The sequence below is a fragment of the Pelobates fuscus genome, chromosome 13 (assembly GCF_036172605.1).
Source record: "Pelobates fuscus isolate aPelFus1 chromosome 13, aPelFus1.pri, whole genome shotgun sequence".
In the NCBI taxonomy this organism is placed as follows: Eukaryota; Metazoa; Chordata; class Amphibia; order Anura; family Pelobatidae; genus Pelobates; species Pelobates fuscus.
Window position 1 is genome coordinate 83203056 of NC_086329.1, and position 22983 is coordinate 83226038.

At 42.2% G+C, this 22983-nt stretch overlaps 1 pseudogene; it reads left to right on the forward strand.

Annotated features, from left to right (window-relative positions):
* Positions 1 to 4092: 4092 nt before the first annotated feature.
* Positions 4093 to 21772, forward strand: LOC134582634 (ephrin-A3-like; annotated as a pseudogene).
* Positions 21773 to 22983: the final 1211 nt, after the last annotated feature.

Sequence of the window (22983 nt, forward strand, 5' to 3'; positions counted from 1 at the left end):
ATAATCCCAACTTTTCTAATTGGCCAGCACCTTGAGAACTATCAAACTATTTACACCAGCATTCGGTTAGTCTACGCTGCCCAAGCACCACATATAGCGAACTAATGAGCGGAATTTACAACAGGACTCATTTAGTCTATTTACTCTATCAATAGTCTAGTGGTTGAATTTACACGACTCTCACTTAGCCAAGATAGGTTGAGATCTAGCAGACGGAATATACACCAGAATTCTGCATAGTCTCCTGGTCCCCCCGACCTAGCGACCAAAATTTACACTTAGATACGCTAGTCAAGACAGGACACCGGTGTCTGGCATGAACTATTTACACCAGGATTCAGCCTGACCCAAACCACCTGTATTAGACGGGCTGACTACAGAGCGTCTAATGTCAACATAAGCGGTGTGCCTTTGCTTCTTCCCGCCTGAAGGAGGGGGCAGATTCCATACAACCAAACCAATTCCAAATACAAACCCCTTGTGGGCCTACAGCTCTACCGGTATTAATCTTACCTCTTCGTTCCTGGACCTGGGCTTCACACTCATCGACGGGGCAACAGGCCAGTGGCGCCGAGATAAAAGGAGGTCTACACAGAAGTTCAGGGGTGCTGCCGTGGAGAACGTTGGTAAAGATCTACCGGCTCATGTCTCTGTCTCAGCTACCGTGATGATTAGCTTCCCGGCCAATGCACCAGAGATGAAACCGTGGAAACGTGCAGAAGCCAAACACAGAGAGATGGACACAAGTCTTCAGGAAGTAAGAGGCCTTTATTCACGTACCGATCGGGTCTCAGATGGACTCAGATGGGTCTCAGATGAACGTTCCAAAACAGATCTGAGCCCAGAACACATGGAGTACATTCCTTATATAGCAATATAGCTCCTCCCATAAATAGCTACACCCACACATACCCTTAACCAATCAATGAACAAAGTCTGGACTTGCTCATCCGGTCAGACCACATTGCTCATCCGAAACAAAGGAGAAAGGAATGTGATTTCAGTTCCTACATTCCTGCACATGCTCAGTACATTGATGACAGTATCTTAGCTACGTGTAACTAACTAACCGATACTACAAACACATGTACCTACATATGCCACGTGGCAATCTTGGCCTACTAAACTTCTATTTTACTGGAATTCCATCACATTATAATACAGCACAGGGCAGTTTGCTTTCTGACATGAATTAGGAATTTGGAGATCTGTAAACAGTAACTAGTACTGGAGTTGGACAAGTGTTAAAACCGACCGCTGCTGGTAATGCTAATGAGATGGATGTGTACAGAAATTTAGCAGAGGAGAATGGGCAATAATGTGCACCAGGGCGTGAGTTAGGAGGGTCCTGTGACAGGCCCATGTACTCTAAGTACTGATGGTTTAATTTGGAAGGCATGCAGTCTGAGGATGGTCTGTAAGGAGACCTTAATGACAGCAGATTGGGTGCTGTATACATCACTAAATAATGCTTTGTTTCCTAAACCAGCTAATTGGTGATTAATACATGGGTTTGATGCATGTTATAAATGTAAAGAATTCCACCAACCGTCTGTGTTTATATGGGGAGGAATCCATCTTTGGGAACCGTGACATCATTTAACGAAGTCGCCATGGGCACAATAGTACGTTCGTGTTGATGGTAAAATGCCACATGCTTTGCTGGGTTGCAGAGCTTCTGCCATGTAACACAATTCCTCATTCTGCTGCAGTGTGCTCCAGACACTGAAACTGAATAACTGAATATATTGTCGCTGATTGCGCTGACCTCCTGCACGGCTGGAGAGGAATTTCACAGACATGCAGTTTTTACACAGCGTTGTTTCGCTTAAATAAAAGCACCTCTGACCACAACACCAGCAGACTGAGCTACGAAAGAATATGTGAAATTATGTATAATTTGTGTTCTCACTCCCACGTATCGCCAGTACCTGTCATCCAGTGTGCATCCCCTTAACCCCACTATCCAGTGAATTAATATGACTTGTGCTCTTACTGCGTCGTCTGTAGAAAGGGTCATATTGCCAAGTGCTGTCTATGCTGTGCACTCCGGGTTTTTCAGTACAGTGAGAATTGTTGGGAATTTAAAGGGAATTTCAAATTTAACACCAAACTGGAAAAATGATCAAGTCAGCTTTGGTAACAGTTCGTCTACTTTAGCCTTTAATTTAAAACTAAAGGGACACTATAGTCACCAGGACTGCTACAGCTTAATGTAGTGGTTCTGGCGTCTATAGCCTGTCCCTGCAGTCTTAGCACTGTGAACACTGCTTTTTATTTATTTTTTTTGGAGAAAATGTAGTTTTTACGTTGCTGCCTAGTCACACCTCTAGGGGCAATCCCTCAGAAGGCCACGAAAGTGCTTCCTATATCAGTGCTGCACAGTGTGCTCTGCATGGAGGTGCTGCACATTCCTCATAGATACATTGATTCAATACATCTCTGTATGCTAATTGTTGCAGTACTTTCCCATAGGAAATAATTTGATTGGTTGAGATCATCAAGAATGATATCATCAGCCATGGAGGCAGGGCCAGGCACGTTTTTTTATTGTTTGTTAGAGGTGAGAAACCCACACCCCTAATAAACTCTTGTGCTGTATAACAATAAACCATAATGGAGTTATTGCAATGCTAAGACTTGTACTTGATATTTGTTTAAGCCACGTTTCAGCATTAAATGCCTCAGTCCATCGTGACTTATCTTCAGCCCAGAATACGGACCCTTGAAGGGACTTCCTTTCTTATAAGGATGAGATGGAAAAGGGCACCTGTGATGGTCACTCTTCTTCCATGTGGCAGCCGTCTCTTCTCCAGTATCTAGTTTAACCCAAGCTCATGGAGTATTACTTACTACTCTACTGGGGATTGTGAGGACATCAACTTACCTTGTACAACGGATAGACTTATATTTTGTTTATATTTAAAAAAAAATAATTAAAACAATCATACAAAAGTGTGTGAAACTTTTGAAGTCCATATATTTGTCCAACATATTTGGCATCTCATCATTTAACTCCTTATCTGTTATGGTATTTTGTCTGGCATGGTTTTTCCCCCCTCAAATTTCACATGAATTTCTGTTTTTAGATGGATACTCTCCATTCAAGGATTGGAAATGGCTCCCTATTCCGTTTTCCTTTTCCTGTATTCAGCCTTTATCATATTTACCTTTGTAAATGGCTGCAGTTGAAATAGTTTACTTTGATCTGAATTTCAGTGGCTGGCGTGGCTCCTGCACCAAATGAAAGGAGGGTAACATGGCATACACTAGAGGGCGCACTCTTAACCCTATGTATTCTGCACCTTGAGCCACAATCCTGGCAGGTAAAGGGTTTGGGGATGTATGATTTCTGTATTATTATCTTCTGAATATGTGGATTTATTGATCTAAGAAGAATTGCTTTCACCTGTCTGACCAGCATGCTTTGTCATTCAGACCTGTTGTCCCTGTAAAAATAACCGCACTTCTTGTCTCTGTCAATATTATTTTGTCTTTGTCAAATATCCCATTGTGTAATTGTACAGCGCTGCAGATAATGAAGGAATAAAATAGTGAGCGCACTCAATAAATGTAAAAGGTTACCACAAATACAGATAGATACAATCCTAAAATATGAATAAAAATGGAGATCATAGGCTAATATTGTTAACACATATGTTAAAACCACATAAAACTCACATGTTGCTGGGGCACTTAGAAAAAGCTGGCTCAGACTAAGGGTATAAAATGGAGGATACAGCAGGTCCATTGGATCATTGTTGTAGTCAGGAAATCTCTCGGTTATGTTTCAATGTCTCACCTTAAGAATCCAGAATGCAGGATCTGAGTGGTAAAAACACAATTTATTGGTTCAACATAAAAATGTGAAAGTATTAAACGTCCATTGGTTGCTTGCCACTTGACGCATTTTGGCAATTTGCCTTTCTCAAAAATGGTAGTCCTGTTCTCCTCCGCGACTCTGTTTACAAATGGAGTTTTGGCGCCTTCTCTTGGTGGATTCAAGTTCCCATTCTTGCTTACATCATCATTGCGCGTCCAACGCTTACGTTTTGCATCCTTGTGTCGTGATGTTATGACGGTATCGGCGTAATGACGTGGGAGCCGGAAGTCTTCAAACCGCCATATCGGTAAGTCCATTATAAACGACGGTTGGACATGTCATATGGCATTATTGTAATTAATCATATTCAAAATAGTAAAATATAAATGAAACATTGATTAGAGAAATCTTAATATTACAACATGACATTAAAAACGAAGAAAAGTGTTGGCGCTATATCAATACTCATAGGTTGGTAAATATAGTGATAATAGTAATTAATAGTGCCGTTATACACATAAAAGTATTGTAATGCCGCGATTGCAACAACCTTACCTGCTGGCTGTATGTATAATATTATATGAGAGAGAGAGAGTTTTAATATAAATTAATTAACACTAAATCAGATGCAAGCATCCATCAGGAGACTGAAGTAAAATGTGGGCACAGTTATCACAGCATAATTAAAAACACAAAATTCACTTTATAAGTCTTGGAGTTTACTCCACCCTCTCAATGACAATATTACCCATATCTGCATGTTTATAACCCGTATCCATGGCTCTGTATGGAGATATGATATATGTTGAGTTAGCAATAGTTAATATTTTTATTTAAGCGCACCTCCCTAGTGTCTGTCAGTTCCATGAGCAAAATGTCAGCTCTGATATATATGCCGGAACACGCGAGCTGCGTAATAATGCTGCAAATCTGTCACACACCTTAAATGCTTGTTTTATTTTCCAGTTGTATGTAGGGCAATCGCGTGTGTTTCTACGCCAGAGGTTAACACTGTGAGATTAGCTCTTGCTCCAGGCACACCTAGCGGTTGGTGGCAGTCGGGAATGATAATCAGGGAATATCACAGGCCCCTCTATTTATCCACTATTGAGCCCTGTTCCTTCCTCTCCCTGTAGGATTTGCCGCGTCTGCCCTGGACACCTGACAAGGAGGCACTTGTCACGCTGACTGCCAGGCTTGTGCTGCTGGCACTACTTTAGGAGACAAATAGTTGCCAACAGGATAATGAGTTTGTATTCAAGATGGAAGCCGCCTGCGGTGTTTCTGGATCCTGGGGTATTATCCAGCGTTCAGTGCCAAGAGAAATATCTGTCTTCTGATAGCTTTTTATCGGCAAAATAAATTGTCTTCTTTACCAAATGTTTTATTTCATGTTGTGTTTGCCTTGTCAGATAATACAAATGGGTGTTTAACCCACTTTGTATTTGTTGGATCCAAGTTCAGACGCACAATTTGTGTAGGCCGGAGACTTGCCATACCTATGCCGTGCTAGGTCTACGTTTTGTCACTCAGGCCCAGATTGGCTGCCTTTAGTCAGTTGGTAGGTGATTAACCCAATGTGCGCCTGCGTCTATGATTTTCCCTTATAAAAGAGGTGCAGTGCATGATGGGAAACATTGCATCCAGAAATCTGAAAGATGAATGAAATGCCTCTTCCCCCCCTTTTCAGCATTTCTTGGAACCTGTGTGTTCTGGGCTCTAGAGCTTATTTTTCTTCATTTTGGGTGGTTGTGGGATAGAGAATTAAACAGCTGTTATAAACCATTGTGGTGCATGGACCACAAGCTGTTCGGAAACAGAATTTATTAGAGCTGAGCGCTGCTGTCTGGACCAGGGGATTGGAGTGGAGGTCAGTCCTGGGGGCTGCGGCACAGATGGACCAGAGTCAATGATTGTGTCTAGTTTACTGCCCATGGAGGTTATTTACTAAACCAAAAATTATGAGGGACTCAAAGTGGAATTACAAATGCTGTTCCTAAACTGCTGCATTTGAAAATGATCCAACTCTATTTATTTAGTCCATTTATTTTGTCCTATTTCCTACCGAAATCCTGATTTTATTGAGTAAAACCTCTTGCGTTTTGGGACCCTACCAATGATTTTCTTAAGGAAGAGGTAGTAGAGGCATGGAACAGCCCTTCAGCAGAGGTTTTATATGTTTTGGTTGTGGTTAATTCTGCAATATGAGGCAAGCTGAAGGATACATTGTGTCCTCCCTGAAACATAACAGATAAGATATTTTCTTTACACCCAGGTGCTATGTAATTATGGAAATTGTAACCTTTAAAAATTGCTGAACGGGCTCCATTTTGAGTTATTTATTAGTCTGGTCCTGGGGACCGACCCTGCCACCCTGCGCGAGGGTATTGTGTGTGGTAACATTCATCTCTGCTCAGAGTACACATTAGTCTCCTAGGGATCGGATCACAGAAATCCCAATGCTTTGCTTGGATGTAAATTAGTTTAAAGTTACAGCAAATGTTCAAGGGTCAGGTCATGGTAAACTGTTCATTGGTTTGGAGCACAGAGGAGAATATGTCACTAAGGTATTTCTTCCTTCTAATCCCAGTACAACTCGTTGGGGGTGATAGCAGCTTACCTCCTCAGGATTGTCTGATTTTCTATCTCGTTTTACATCTTACACCTCCAGATTTCCTTCTTCTGCCGCTGTCTGGGTTTGCAATGGAAACCTGGGTTACTATATGTATTCTTATTAGGCAGAATGGTGGCTTCCATGGTGGGGCACATAATTTCTTTTGCATGTGACTACCCTGAAAAAACACGTGCTGATAGGTGGCAGGTGTGAGGCATGGGTACTGCAGGGAGGTGAGAAACCTGGGGTACCATGTGTAGACTATGGTTTTTGAGGGCCCAGATGAAGGCATAGTGTGATCTGTGTGTGAGCAACGTATGTTATCACGACCTGTTGGATTGGACGATGCCTATGTGGGTGTAGAAAGCTACAGATAGCACAGTTTGTGGCAAAAACCTGGAGTGGCATGTCCTGTTAGGTGATATTGTGCTGTCTTTGTGAACCTATGTGTGGATCAGAGATACAGAGCGGACAGTCTGCATGGCAGAAACCTCATTGCCATGTGCTCTTGCAGTGGTGGCACAGAGGAGGGTACGATGTAGTCTGTGTATGAGGAATGCCTGTTGTGCGGCATGCTGTTAAATGGCAGCATGCCGCTGTTAAATGGCAGCATGCCGCTGTTGGCACAGCAGGGGGCAGAGCGTGATATGTGCGGGAGAAGGTTTTGACCATTGATGTGTTCTGAGAATATTCAATTTCACAGCTAAAGACGGCTTGGAGAGGCAGCTCTTTAAATTGCTAGTCAGCGGGTATCATCTGCCATGCATGTTAGTGGGCATCGCTGGGTAATATTAGCATGGAAATTGGCACTTTATGCATGGCTTAAGCCACACACTCATCATTTAGATGTATTGCCATCTCTACAAGCCCATCAGTTGTTAATGGGAGGTATGAGAAGGCCAAAGCCTGGCAAAATGTATTCTTTCTATTGCAGCGCTAACAACAAAGCTGGAAAAAGGAAGTGGGGCTCCTGGGAGGAAACCCACCCCATTTTACAGGCCTTGTTACTCGAGAAATGCTCAGCAAGCACCCAGGGTATATCCAGAAAGCCATTATAGCGGATATTATGAAGTGATCACAATAGGTTTTCTGCAGTATACACAGTGATGTATAAACTGCCTTATAGCCACACTCCCTCCAGCCACTGTGATTGAATACAAATGGGCTCATACGGCAATTTGTATAATTTTATGGGATAAAATATTCCAGACCAATTCATAACCTCAAAGGAGACACCGGGAAAATGCAGAATATGAAAATAGCTGAAGAGAGATGGCAAGTTTACATAACCAGTTCACTTACTGAGACTTTTAAGACAGGGACATTAAAGGAATGCTCTTAAATCTGTGTGTAATAAATATGTAGAAATATTATACTGCTCTGCTCACAGTACCTGTACTGCAAAAATGTAACAACTGCAGAGCAGTTCATCCCAACCTATGAGGTCTCTAAAACGGTTTCCGTCTTCAAAACAAATTAATAAAATGCAGGATTTTAAGATTTTGATTTATTACCTAACTCCTGTCTCTTTTTCTAAATCCATTTTCTAGTAGTCACTGCTTAATTTTATATGCATTTTAATCCTGTAGTTGGGATATAGGAAGAACGTGCATCATATCTGAAGAGCTTGCAGTCTAATGGCAACATTGAATTTGTTAATGCAAAGTTTCTTCTGTAACCTCGTGATTTGCAGATCAATGGCAGCTGACAGTTGGACAATAGCTAATGTGTAAAATGTATTCCCCTCACTGACAAGGTCCTGTACTTGCTATGTATTTCTGGCGTGTTACCCTGAAAAGGTAATCTGTTATTGCCAGGGAGCTGGCTGGCTGTTACGTTCTAGGATAGATGTCCATTGGAGGATACAGGAATCTAGCTTTGAATAAAGGGTGGTCCCCGGGCCTTGCAAGTTAGTAGTATCACAACAGCTAGAGGGCCTTGGATTTGCTAAAGTTGATGTCTTTGTTTGTTAGAAGTTTTCAGTGAAAACCATGATTAACCCATTAAGGACAAAACTTCTGGAATAAAAGGGAATCATGACATGTCAGACATGTCATGTGTCCTTAAGGGGTTTTAAGGGCGCAAAATTGCCCTTTGCTTGACAAGTTGCAAGTGAATTGTTTTGTTTTTTTTGTTTTGTGTTTGTGTGTGTGCCATTTTAAGAACAGTAGTAAGAGCATTGTGCATTTTTTGGGCTGCACACATCCCTCCACCTCACCTCCAAGCATGGTGTAAGTGGCATAATACAGGGCACCGTTTGCATGTATTCTGCGTTCTAGCGTTCGCACGGAGCTGTGTAAGAGCGGGGCGACAGGTGCGTGCAGCATAGAAAGTACAAACCGATCTTGCTCTTGACGCTCCATCTGCTACACCACCAGGGAACGAGAGAAAGGTGATCAATCTGAAGACAGCCTGGGCCGTCAGTCTAGCACAGCAGGTGGTCCTGGGAGTGAGGGGTTTAGCCTTGGCTGTCTAATACAAAACGGCAAACCTTTATTCATTTATAAATATATTACTGCTCCATTATAAGTGCCCATTCCTCCCCCCCTCAATTATTTTCTCTCTCATTTAATGTTCCTTCTTCTATTTCAGCTCACAGTCTTCATCTTCCATTTGTCCTTTCTCCCTACACCCCCTCTTATCTGCTAATTGCACCCGTTACTTCTTCATTCCTTTCCTAACTTGCCCAGTGCTCCCTCCCGCTCATACATTTTTCTGCCAAGTGCCCCCAGTTCTCCTTCCTCTTTACACTCCCCTCTCCCCTGTCCAGTGCTCCATGTCCCATATCACCATCTTCCTTACGTTCCTGTCTCTTTGATCCAGGGTACCATCTTGCAATTTCTCCTTACTCCACTCACATTATCTATCCAGTTCCTCCCACTCTTATTACACTTTTTATTTCCCATTTTTGCTGCCCACTGAACCCCCAATAAAACAATATCTTGTAAAACTCCATGCATTCCATGTAAGAGCAAGGCGTCACAGCCAATTGCCCCATTTTGTGTATTTTATCTTCCTGCACTGCCCTCAATTCTCCTGCAATCTTACACCGTGGCCTGAGTCGTGGGCGCCGCTGTGTGTCAGATGTCAAAGGTCAGCAGCACTCAGACCACTTCAGCTGATGTTCCTGTCCTAAACTATTCCCTTTCTGGTCACTCAGATTCACAGCTGCCTTCCTGACTCATTGTCCGCCTAATACACGCTCAATTATTAATGTGCAGAGAGGAGGAGAGCATCAGGATCCAGGTGTGGATCATTTTCAGTATCTCTCATTAGGAGCCAGGTTTCTACTACCCCGCACACACAAGCTATTCAATAAAGCAGTATAACATACCCTCCCGGTGTTTAGAATCTCACACTTCTACCAAATGTGTTAAACATGTCCTTCACGTGCACTGTCGCTGTCTGTCTTACACACGCTCCTTGTCCTGTTACTATCGTATTCCTAGCTTCCATTTGGGCACTCATTTACCAGCTCTATACCCAGGTGCCCCAGTCTTTATTCACATGCCAGCTTTTATACTTGGTTTATGCCGCATTACCTGTCTGTGTATAAATGCCTGCTGAAATCCTGTTACACCTGTTGGAGTAATACCTGATTACACCTGCTTGTGTTATAGCAGGGCATATCTCTTTGTGTATACCTTCTATCCTGCAATCACTCTTTGTATTCACCCAGTTACACTAGTCTGCAAATACACCTGCTGCCTTACACAAAGTTTTTCCTGTCTGTATATACCTTCTGACTTTATCCCTGGTTAGTGGTTACACCTATTTATGCATCTGTTGGCGTTTTAATTATACCTGTCCATGTATACATATGCTGGAGTTGCATCCAGTTGTTCTTGTGTATGTATACATGTGCTTGCCATATACCCAATTATATCCATCTGTGAATAAACATTCTGTTTTGTATCCAGATATACCTGTCTGTGTATACATGTGCTGGCCTTATATCCCGATTATACCTATCTGTGCATACATGTGCTGGCCTTATATCCCGATTATACCTATCTGTGTATACACGTGGTGGCGTTATATCCAATTATACTTGTCTGTGTATATATGTGCTGGCTGTATACTCGTCTATTCATATACACATACTGACCTTATGCACAGTTATTTTGCACTCTCCTGGATCCCAGGGTGCAACCGGGCTTGATGTTGGCCAATCCTCACAATGTGATTTGCATTTGCACATGCTGGTTTTGTGTCCAGTTATACCTGACTGTGTATACCCATTCTGGTCTTATGGCCAGGTATAACACATCTGTGTGATGTCTGTGTATACGCCTGCTTCCATTTTACCTGGTTGTACGGGTCTTTATATACATCTGCTTGCATTACACCCCATTATACTTGCTTTCAGGTGACATGACATTCTTATTTAATGTCCCCTCCCTGATCTCCATGTCCTTAATGTATTCTCAAGCCTCCCCCCCCCCCCCCCCCATTCCTCTCTCTGCTTTGTTGAGCTATTTCCCTACCAACACTCTGCCCCTGTTCTGTCATTATGCTTTTCCCCTTGCCTCGTTCCTAACTGCTTCCATTTTCCCTGCCGGCTTAAATTAGTCCCATTGTAAAAACTGTACGGGCAGGAGAAGCTGGAGGCTGGTGTGACGGCTCGCTGGAGCAATCTCAGTGGATTTGGTCTCTGGGAAGAAAGACAGAACCTCTCAGACCGTGTAACACAGCCGCACGTACTGCCACGGGCCTGTAACCCTTCCTTGCCTCGTGGACCTGGTGGCCGTGAGCTGCTGTTGTCATTTTGCCAGTCTGTGTGGTTGAACATGAGCCATGTTTCTCTAAAAGACCTTGCTGGCTGTGTGCACCAGCCTCACCCTGGTTTTAATTAAGCCTTTCTCCTTCGCTTTGGATGTCGCATTGAACATGCCAGCCACTGATTAGATTGTTACTGTTCAAACCCCCTCTGTCTCTCATTAACTTGACTTAATCATATTAGTGATGAAATCACAGTGATGTTCTGGGCGGTTGCTGACAAAGTTTATGCACTGCAGAAGGCCCCAGGCATTTCAGACCACGTTACATCAGAGAGCCCATGCCCCCTGACACCCAGCCCATTGCTGCTACCTGGAAGCCATGTCAGCGACGTGGTACCGTGTTTAATTAGAGGTTAAATTTAAAAAAAAAGTTTGTTAGTGACAAACGTAGTATGCCTAGGCAAAACTAGAGGGTTACCTTTCTCCCAAAAACAGAGAATATGAGAATTCTGAGACTGGGTAAAAGCTTAGAGAAACTCAGTCGCTTGTTCTTCAGTCATTCCCGGCTCTGGTCTCAAAAACATTTATCATTTGCCATTACAAAGAGAACCTATACCATTTAAATATCAGAATTATCCCACCCATAAGGGCAGTCCAGATCTGAATGCCAACAAGTTCTCTCTTAACGAATGATACTGCAACCCCGAATTATCGTTTCGGCCTGCTGTAGCTGGTGCTCCTCCAGGCACTCTAAGCACACGGTCCTTACCCACAAACCTGACAACTATTTGAAAACATAATTTGTGGGAAAAGCCAGTTTGAATGATCATTTTCCAGGTTTTTATAGAGGCTTATAGTGCATAACAACTGGCACCAGTCAGAATAGTTTATAACAATTCAAAACATTGGATACTCCACAAATGATTGTTCTTCTCTTTAAACTTAAATAAAAGCACTAGATGAAGGTAATTCATTTCTGGGAGTATCCAGTGTTATTTTATTTTGAATGCTTGTAAAACAAAACAAAAAAAAAAACTTAATAGCATCAACAAAAAGTAGATTGATGTAGCAGACCAGACCTAGGTACTCGGCCATCACAGGCCTGAGAGGAGGGGGGCAAGTGGCATCTGAGCCTAGTGCATGGGGAAACTTCCATCAGAACCTGTTCTGTTAAGGATATCTTCACTGACTTTGAATTGTCTCTTTCACAGTTTGCGTTTAGACGGTTATACAGTGCAGGTTAACGTGAATGATTACTTGGACATCTACTGTCCGCATTACAACGAAACCATGGCGGAACACAAGATGGAGCAGTACATCCTGTATATGGTGAACTATGAGGGGTACCGCACCTGTAACATCAGCCAGGGATTTAAACGCTGTGAATGTAACCGGCCGCATGCCCCACACAACCCTATCAAATTCTCTGAGAAGTTTCAACGCTACAGCGCCTTCTCCCTGGGATAGGAGTTCCATGCAGGACATGAATACTACTACATCTGTAAGTACCGCAGCAAGGAGCTTGGGTAGTTGTCGTTTCAGAATGCACAAGGAGTGATACTGGGCATGGAAAAAAGTGTCTGATGTTCTCAGACTGGGGCCTATTCTCTGGTGTTTCCATAAAAGGGCCATCGGAGAGCAACCCAGCGGTGTCTGGCCAGGAGACCGAATTGTGAGCTATAGGTTTTGATATTTGTTTTAGCAGTCATTTTATTTATTTTTCCATTTTAGCAACACCAACTCATAACCACAGACGTTCCTGTCTCAAGATGAAAGTGTTCGTGTGCTGTGCAACCAGTGAGTAGACAGATTTTCTCTATTACATAGTATCTGCGTGTGACTGTTGGCTCTTGACTTTTTATATTGTCGGTTTGTTACTGGCTGCCCTGTAGCGTTACCATACAGAAACCTAAACGTTACACACTGTGTGATCATAGTGTTTGCATTCTGGGTGCATGATAAAAATACCAAGTTTGTGTTTGTACTTTTTTTTTTTCCTTTATATGCTTGCACATGGAAATAGTGTTTGGTAGTTTAGATTGATATTATATTCACTTAAATAAAATATATTTTTATTGTAAACTAAATTGAGACTTATTTGATGGCATTAATTATTGTGATCTGTATAAATTTTTGGTGAAGTGAGAACCAAATCGCCAAAAATAGCCATGCTGGTTATAGCAGAATTGGAAGATTTTTCCAAAGAAGTTAATTTGGCCCAAATTCTGCATTTTATTGAAAGGAACACTATAGGGTCAGGAACACAAACATGTATTGTTAAACCCACAATTTAGGTGGCTTGCTCCCGCCCCCTAGAATGGGTTAAAACTCATCTTCAGCTCTCCACAGGTCTGCCGGTGCTGGCCCCGCCCTCTTGGTGACATAATCAGAAAGCATTGGATTGGCTAAAATCTGCAATCAGGTAGGGCCAAACAGCACCTCCTCATAGAGATGCATTGAATTAATGCATCTCTATGAGGAAAATTCAGCGTTCCCATGCAGAGCGTGGGCACGCTGAACGGCAGGGCTGCTTACTGTGCAGCCCTGAGCCAGGAAGCCCCACCAGTGGCCACTTGGAGGTATACCTAGGGGCAGTGTAGACACTAGGGATCGACCGATTATCGGCTGATATTTGGTATTTTCAGCAATATCAGTATCGGCCAATAAAGATACCGATATTGCCGATAATACATACCAGGACCGTCGGGCCTATTACAAGCCCAGCGGTCCCCAGTGCAAATCTCGCGAGTCCTGCGGCCGCAGAGTGTTGCCATGGCAACGCTCCATGCAGCACGCAGACCGCGAGAGTTAGACTGGGGAGCTGCTGGGAGGTAAGTAACAGCTTTCTGCCGCCCCCTCCCCCCCCACTGCACAGCACATGCCACAGCCCCCCCGCCCTCACTGGCCAGGTAAAAAACAGGTAGGAGGGACTAAAATATAAATAAACCATATATGAATATTAAAAATTTAAATAAAAAATGCCCCCCCATTTTACACAAATCACATCCCTTCAGAAACACACACTACACAAACACACACACACATTCTGCATTATACACACTACACACACACACACACACACACTCTGCATTCACTATATATACACACTACACAAACAAACCCTGTATTCATTATATACACAGTGCATCCACTACACAAACACACACACAGCTCCCCTGTCTTAACACACTGCATCCACTACACATGGAATGTATATTTTGTGCATTTACCTTTAGAAATAGTTGTATTTGGAATAGCCTTCCAGCTGAAGTGGTAGAGGTTAACACAGTAAAGGAGTTTAAGCATGCGTGGGATAGGCATAAGGCTATCCTAACTATAAGATAAGTGTTGTGGACATGAAATATTATTCTAATTTTTTTAGTTAGTAAAATGTCTATTTACTTTATATAGTTCTCAATCAGCATTTATAACTTCATATATGATTTATTTGATTTACCTAAAATGGCCGCTAGGGCCAGGGAGTTTACCTTAGTCATCGAATAATACCCTCACTAACAAGATGGCGCTGGAATCTGGGGGAGACCCGCAAGATACCAGTGACATCACACCCGGTAGGACGAGCAATGAATCAGCCACTTAACCCCTAACCAATTATTGATGTATAATTCTATGTTATCTCTGACAATGCTTATGATGTAATTTTGCTTTATAAGGGGCATGCCACCCCCCTCTAATAAACATTCCTCAAGTTTTTCATTAACCTGAAACTTGTGTCCGGTGTGAATCACTTCAGGGAGCGTGCACGCACTGTTTCTTTAATTTGGCCAGGGGAAGATACACAAAATAATCAATTTATTGATTGATTTCCACTTCAATAAGGCCAGGGACTAATGAAAGTATTTAGAAAATTGGGCAGACGAGATGGGTCGAATGGTTCTTATCTGCTGTCACATTCTGTTTCTATTTTATTCAAAATAGTAAATGTACAGAATATCTGCAAGTTATTGGCTATCGGCCTGAAAGTTCAAAAATTATCGGTATCTGCTCTAAAAAAAATCAATATCGGTCGATCCCTAGTAGACACTGCTGTTTCTCTGAAAAGGCAGTGTTTACATGAAAATGCCTGAAGGCAATGATTATACTCACCAGAACCAACTACATTAAGCTGTAGTTGTTTTGGTGACTATAGTGTCCCTTTATTAACTGCCTTATTGTGAAGACCAGATTTGCCCTATCAGGATCGCAAAATTTAAACGGTATACCCCAGGTTTCAGTTCACACCCATTTTTAGATGCATTATCACAGGGTGAGTTTAAAAAAAAAAACAATTTTTAAAAAGGCTTTGCCAAATTTTTTGCATCAACATTCTACAGTAAGTAAAACATTGGAAGTGTGTAACTGAAGATCATAAGATGTGTCTGGCTTGTCCTCTAAGAGGCAACATTAAACGTGCGCTTTTTAAATCTGATTTCCTCTCTCTGATTGCAGCTGCACATGCAGGAGAGAAGCACTCCCCCACACTGCCTCAGTTCACGATAGGACCTGAAGTGAAGATTGAGGACCTCGGTGAGTAGCTCTAGTTGTGTGGTGTTGCAGCTCCCACTAGTGTACTCATTTGGAATTACCAACTGGAAAATATTTCTGATACTAAACAAGGATAGCAAACCTCCATGTGAAATATAGACCGCAAAGGACTCCATCCATATCTTTGAGAAAAAAAATATATTAATTTATATCATTGGCTATCACCATAATGTGCATAATTAGTATTTATAATGCATGTTCCACAGCGCCTTACAATTATAAAATGGGGATAATTGACAAGTAATTTACATATAGAATAGAACAGAGGCAAGATGTGAAGAAGGCCCTGCTCAAATGAGCTTACGATCTATTAAATAGTAACGCTATGTCCTGATAAGTTACTCTGCCAAGAGCTCGCATCACTAATGTACTCTGTCAGCCGTGGGGGATCATGCAAGTCCGGACGATTCTTCCATAATCTCACAACTAACATCACGTTTGCGTGAAATGGCAGAATGTAGAGGCAGATATTGCTTGAAGCTCTGTGCTTTGCCACATTTTCCCAAAAATCAGCATTCAGGTTAGGAAGCCGAATCCTTATTTTGTCTCATGTATATCTCCTGAATACAATCATTATGAATATTCATAAATGTTTTCTTATTAGGAAGATTCAGATGGCAGTACCACTTTAACATGATCTGCCAGAAGGATGATCATATCATGGGATTTGTGTACCCAGATCTTAACAGGTTACATTCCTGCAATGGGTGCTGCAGGGTCAGCAAAATAAACTATGTTTAGTCTTCTTGTCTCCCCTAAAGCCTATTGATATTCAATGGATCCAGGTAAGAAATCTACTTAGCTCTATTCATGGAGATTCAGCAGCTTACACAGGATAATTGAATCAGCATATCACACAGAACAATGAGGTGAGTTCCTTGCCACATGTTAAATGGATTTACATGGGCACCTCTAAAGACACCTGGCTTCTTCCGACCCAGTCATGAAACTCCTCTAGTTTCTGGTAACCCCTTAAATAACCTCCCATCTAGTATCCACCCACAAAGGTAACATAACCAATACCTAATGGTCATCTCTAGGAGGCGGATACTACATGTGGTCATTTGTGAAAGGAAGTGACTTAAGAATTCTCAATACCTTCCTAAAGCACATGTCTCATTGACTATGCGGCAGCCATCTTTATTTACTCGACGTCACAGTGCTCACTAGGCCACCTATAGGTATCATAAGTTATTGCACATGAATGGGAACACAATAATAGAACATTTATCATTGCCCATAACCACAGTTTGGGGGTTCTGTTTTTTCTCCCCAAAAATAATTGTATTTTTTTGTTCTGTTCTTTCCTTTCTTAAAGATCTTTGCCATAATTTCCACTTTTTGTGAGTAGAATCTATAGTGGTCCTGTGGTTAGATCGTTTTTATCAATACTCCCTCTGTAGGCAGTGGTACTAAGTGTGGCTGGCTGCCTGTAGAAATGGAGGTGTTGCCACTGATGTTACTGCAGATGAACAGTGTTGTATGGAGGAAGGAATCATCCAGACTTTGTGCGTAGTCCTGAGATTCAATGTGAGTGGAGAGACTGAGGAGATAACTCACTAGTGAAGCCATGGAGACCGAGCAGAAGGAAATGCAATGCGTTCAACTCCTGGTCAAACACTCGGGTATAACTGGCGGAGCTCAGAGAGAGAGGGATGTGAGGGAAAGTGAGGAGACTTGGCTACATAGCGGACGGTGGGATTGGATGAAATGAGGAACACTCTGAATGTTTTGTGTGTGTGTAGGAGTGGGTTGTTTTTTTCCCTTTGTTATTCTCTTCATTTTGGAAAAGCGTACTTTTCAATAGAAACGGTCACGTTTATTAATTAACTTAATTTATTAATAAAATATTTTACCAGGAAAGATACATTGAGATTTTCGTTTTTTTTTCCAAGTATGAACTTTACTATATCCCCTGGCTTTCATATAAGTGTTAGGTCCTGTTAGTTCATAGTACGGTTAGTTTATTTGCACTGAACTCAAGAGGCAACAATTCATAGAAACATAGAAACATAGAATGTGACGGCAGATAAGAACCATTCGGCCCATCTAGTCTGCCCAGTTTTCTAAATACTTTCATTAGTCCCTGGCATTATCTTATAGTTAGGATAGCCTTATGCCTATCCCACGCATGCTTAAACTCCTTTACTGTGGTAACCTCTACCACGTCAGCTGGAAGGCTATTCCATGCATCCACTACCCTCTCAGTAAAGTAATACTTCCTGATATTATTTTTAAACCTTTGTCCCTCTAATTTAAGACTATGTCCTCTGGTTGTGGTAGTTTTTCTTCTTTTAAATATAGTCGCCTCCTTTACGGTGTTGATTCCCTTTATGTATTTAAATGTTTCTATCATATCCCCCCTGTCTCGTCTTTCCTCCAAGCTATACATGTTAAGATCCTTTAACCTTTCCTGGTAAGTTTTATCCTGCAATCCATGAACCAGTTTAGTAGCCCTTCTTTGAACTCTCTCTAAGGTATCAATATCCTTCTGGAGATACGGTCTCCAGTACTGCGTACAATACTCCAAGTGAGGTCTCACCAGTGTTCTGTACAATGGCATGAGCACTTCCCTCTTTCTCCTGCTAATACCTCTCCCTATACAACCAAGCATTCTGCTAGCATTTCCTGCTGCTCTATTACATTGTCTGCCTACCTTTAAGTCCTCAGAAATAATCACCCCTAAATCCCTTTCCTCAGATGTTGAGGTTAGGACTCTATCAAATATTCTGTACTCTGCCCTTGGGTTTTTACGTCCAAGATGCATTATCTTGCACTTATCCACATTAAATGTCAGTTGCCACAACTCTGACCATTTTTCTAGTTTACCTAAATCATTTGCCATTTGGCTTATCCCTCCTGGAACATCAACCCTGTTACATATCTTAGTATCATCCGCAAAAAGACGCACCTTACCATCAAGACCTTCTGCAATATCACTAATAAAAATATTAAAGGACCACTCTAGGCACCCAGACCACTTCAGCTTAATGAAGTGGTCTGGGTGCCAGGTCCAGCTAGGGTTAACTAATTTTTTTATAAACATAGCAGTTTCAGAGAAACTGCTATGTTTATCAATTAGTTAAGCCTTCCCCTATTTCCTCTAGTGGCTGTCTCACTGACAGCCGCTAGAGGCGCTTGCGTGATTCTCACTGTGAAAATCACAGTGAGAGCACGCAAGCGTCCATAGGAAAGCATTATGAATGCTTTCCTATGCGACCGGCTGAATGCGCGCGCAGCTCTTGCTGCGCGTGCGCATTCAGCCGACGGGGAGGAACGGAGGCGGAGAGGAGGAGGAGAGCTCCCCGCCCAGCGCTGGAAAAAGGTAAGTTTTACCCCTTTTCCCCTTTCCAGAGCCGGGCGGGAGGGGGTCCCTGAGGGTGGGGGCACCCTCAGGGCACTCTAGTGCCAGGAAAACGAGTATGCTTTCCTGGCACTAGAGTGGTCCTTTAAAGAGAATGGGTCCAAGTACAGATCCCTGAGGTACCCCACTGGTGACAAGCCCAAGCTTCGAATATACTCCATTGACTACAACCCTCTGTTGCCTGTCACTCAGCCACTGCCTTACCCATTCAACAATATTGGAATCCAAACTTAAAGAGTGCAGTTTATTGATAAGCCTTCTATGTGCAACAGTGTCAAAAGCCTTACTGAAATCTAGGTAAGCAATGTCTACTGCACCACCCTGATCTATAATTTTAGTTACCCAATCAAAAAAATCAATAAGATTAGTTTGGCATGATCTCCCTGAAGTAAACCCATGTTGTCTCTGATCTTGAAATCCATGTGTTTTTAGATGTTCAACAATCCTATCCTTTAACATGGTTTCCATCACTTTCCCCACTACTGAAGTAAGGCTTACTGGCCTATAGTTGCCCGACTCCTCCCTATTACCTTTCTTGTGAATGGGCACAACATTCGCTAACTCCCAATCTTCTGGGACTACTCCTGTTAACAATGATTGGTTAAATAAATCTGTTAATGGTTTTGCTAGTACACCACTAAGCTCTTTTAATAGCTTTGGGTGTATTCCATCAGGTCCCATTGACTTATTTGTCTTTACTTTTGACAGTTGAAATAGAACCTCTTCCTCTGTAAACTCACATGTAATAAATGACTAATTTATCCTTTTTTTTTAACAGAGGTCCCTTTCCTTCATTTTCAGCTGTAAATACCGAACAAAAATATTCATTGAGGCAGTCAGACAGACCGTTATCCTCATCTACATACCTTCCTTCTTTTGTTTTTAACACCTGAGACTTCTCATTGAGCTGCATTGGGAAGTCTGTGATGGACAGCCACAAAAAGTCTGGGCTGGGGAAAAAATAAGTAGGACTGATCTATAGCATGAGGAATACATGTTTGTATACTTAACATTATAGTGTTCATTTAAAAAATGAAAATTAAAGAGTAATAGAAATATAAGTGAGGCAGACTGGAGAGAATTTCTTTATTTTTGTTCTGCATGCCTCATATTGAAGTGACATTTTCTTATTCTGTTGTCTAAAGCAGTAGGGTAGGCTTTGGGTACAATGGGAAACCAAAGAGTTGTTTTGAAAACAAGGAATAAATTAGACTAAAGTGGAGTGTAAGAAAGGAGAAGAGCTGCAGTATAAAAATAGAAAAAAAACCTAGACCCTATCACAAGGAGATATAAACAGAATAGAATAAAAGACTGTGTTACAAACTAGAAATCCACAGCGTTCTAGATTTTCCATAGACATTTGCTGGTTTCTAGCACAGTCTTTTCTTATATTAAATTTTTTTTTAAAACAACTTTAAAATAGAGTGAGGGTTCCAACTAACTGGCTACCAGCAAACATGCTCCATCAGTAATAATTCTGTTTTGAGACCACGTAGACTTGTTGTGATGAGCTAAATTCTGAATGTGGCTCATCCTTTCAGTTGACCTGTGACCAATATCAGCCTGTCCGGTTAAGGTGCTCTGTGTTTCTGGTTCCCACAGAAATGAAGAATGTTCATAGATGTTCTTAGCTCAGGGATATTATCCATTTTCTCTACATAGGTTTCAATTAGATCCATATAAGACCTGTTTCGGTGCAGTCAGGCAATGCTACTAGATTGTTTCGGTTTTCCCTGCATGGTCTCCTGGAGGGTGACTGCAGAAACTGGATTTCTGTGGGTTGCACTATATTGCATGGAACCTAGAGGATGCTATCAGCTGGTCCCTGCACGAATAGCTCATAGTCTTAGTCTCTTTGATTCTTTTAATAAAGAAGTTACTTGGCAGGAATAAACTTAGAGGGTCAAAACTGTATGGAACAGACCTAGCTTGTGCCTTCCTGAGAGTCCTGCTCAATGTTGTTCTCTCTTATCCTCCTCTCTATATGATGATTTCAAAGCACAACAACAAAGGGTTTCTATAATATAAGCAAAGCTTTTTGTTTTTACAAACGGAATACATTTTTGTATTCTAATGTTCACTGTATTAACTTTTTGAGTTTTGTACAGACAAAAAAAGTAGAGTGGAGATGCTTTCAGATTTCCACTTTTGCAGAGGAAATGTCCACCACATAGGTGGTGATGGTAATTTTTACTCTAGCAGAATCTGTTCTGAAGTTAGTATCCCAAATTGATATTTTCCAGTTACACCCAGCCGCTTCACTCCATGTATCTCATTAACTAACAATCTGTTTCCTTCCTTTCAGATAATTTCAAGCCTGAGATCCCCAAATTAGAGAAGAGCATCAGTAGAACAAGTCCCAAAAGGGAACATTTGCATCTCACAGTGGCAGTGTCTCTTCTCCTAATGACACTGTTAGCATCCTAGTTTCCCAACGCTGGACTGATGTGGAGGCCTTCAGAATAAAAGCTACAGACTCCAGAATAAGAACAAAAATGGTCCATAACGAGCAGGTAGGGTCAGAGCTGGATGCACAGACCCTTTCATCCTCCATCTTATCTCCTTTGCAACCTGCGGCACTGAAATATGTTATCCAGGCCTCCGTCTCCTCACTTACCCACTGCCAAATGATCCTGATGGGGCGAGGAGAAAGGCCAAAGCCAAGAGACCCGTACATGTGTCCTACCAAGAGTGGGAGCTGTAGAGCAAGCTGTTAATCTCCATTTTGGTTTTTTTCAATTTGTTCTTTATTGTTTTCAAATAACAAATAACAGGGGGGGTACAGAAAGGAAGAGGGGGACAGTAAAATTTTAGTGTATACGTTGTGTTACATGAAATGCAGGTGGTCGTTGTATACATTTTTGAAGGTTGCTTTTACATGCATGCAGATTTAATTCCGACTTTTAATTTATTACTTTGGTGCCTGCTGGTATCCCCAATCTGGTTCTCCCTGTCTGAGGCTTAACTAGAGTGGGGGCCTTTTGTTGTCAGATGGTCCAGTGTTGCCCTTTGGGCCGTTACGTTGGGGCTCTTTGTTGGGGATTCTTCACAGGGTGGGGGCTGTATTGACTCTTGTCTCTAGAGGGGTAGAGTCTGCTCTAAGATTTGATCAGTAGTCTTTCTCCCTGATATCATAGGGAATCTGGTTGTCGGTTGGGTCATGCTACTTTCGTTGTCAGCGTCTGGTTTTGGTGTGTCAGGGGATATCAGCTAGGTCTCATGGCTGCGGGGTCGGGAGGGGGAGGTCAGCGTGGGCGGGTGTCTGACCCATGCCTTGTCTCTCGTCTTTTTCTGTGTTCATGCCTGGGTGGTTTGTAATTGTATTACTGTGTCCTTCTAGGTGGGGAGGAGGTTCGGGTACTACATTGTGAGTTCGTATTCAATAGTCTTAGTCATTGCGGATTCAATTTCCCTGAGCACGGGCAGTTTGGGTTTTTCCAACACCTGGCAATCAGTGTGGATACTGTACTCAATATCAGGTAAATCATCTTCCGGACCGGTTTAGGGGTGTTGTCCGGCAGCAGTTTGAGTAGTATTGTAGCTGGGTCATGCGCCAGTTGGAAGTTTGTGACCTTCGTGATCAATGTTATGGTCCCTTTCCACAGGGAATTCACCTCCGCACACGTCCACCATACATGGAGCATAGTTCCTCTATTTGTGAGACAGCGCCAGCATAGATCCGATGTGTTTGCATATATGGAGTGTAGGCGAGTTGGGACCATGTACCACCTATATAAGAGTTTCCTGGATGTTTTGAAGTGTGCTGCACAGGTGGACAACCCCTCATGGGCGGTTCCCATTCTGTCGGGGAGAAAGTGGTTTGCAGGTCATCTTGCCATTGTGTCATGAATTTCCACATTGTCTCCTCTTCGGGGTTGGCTAGAGTGTTGTAACATACGGACACAATTTTCTTCTG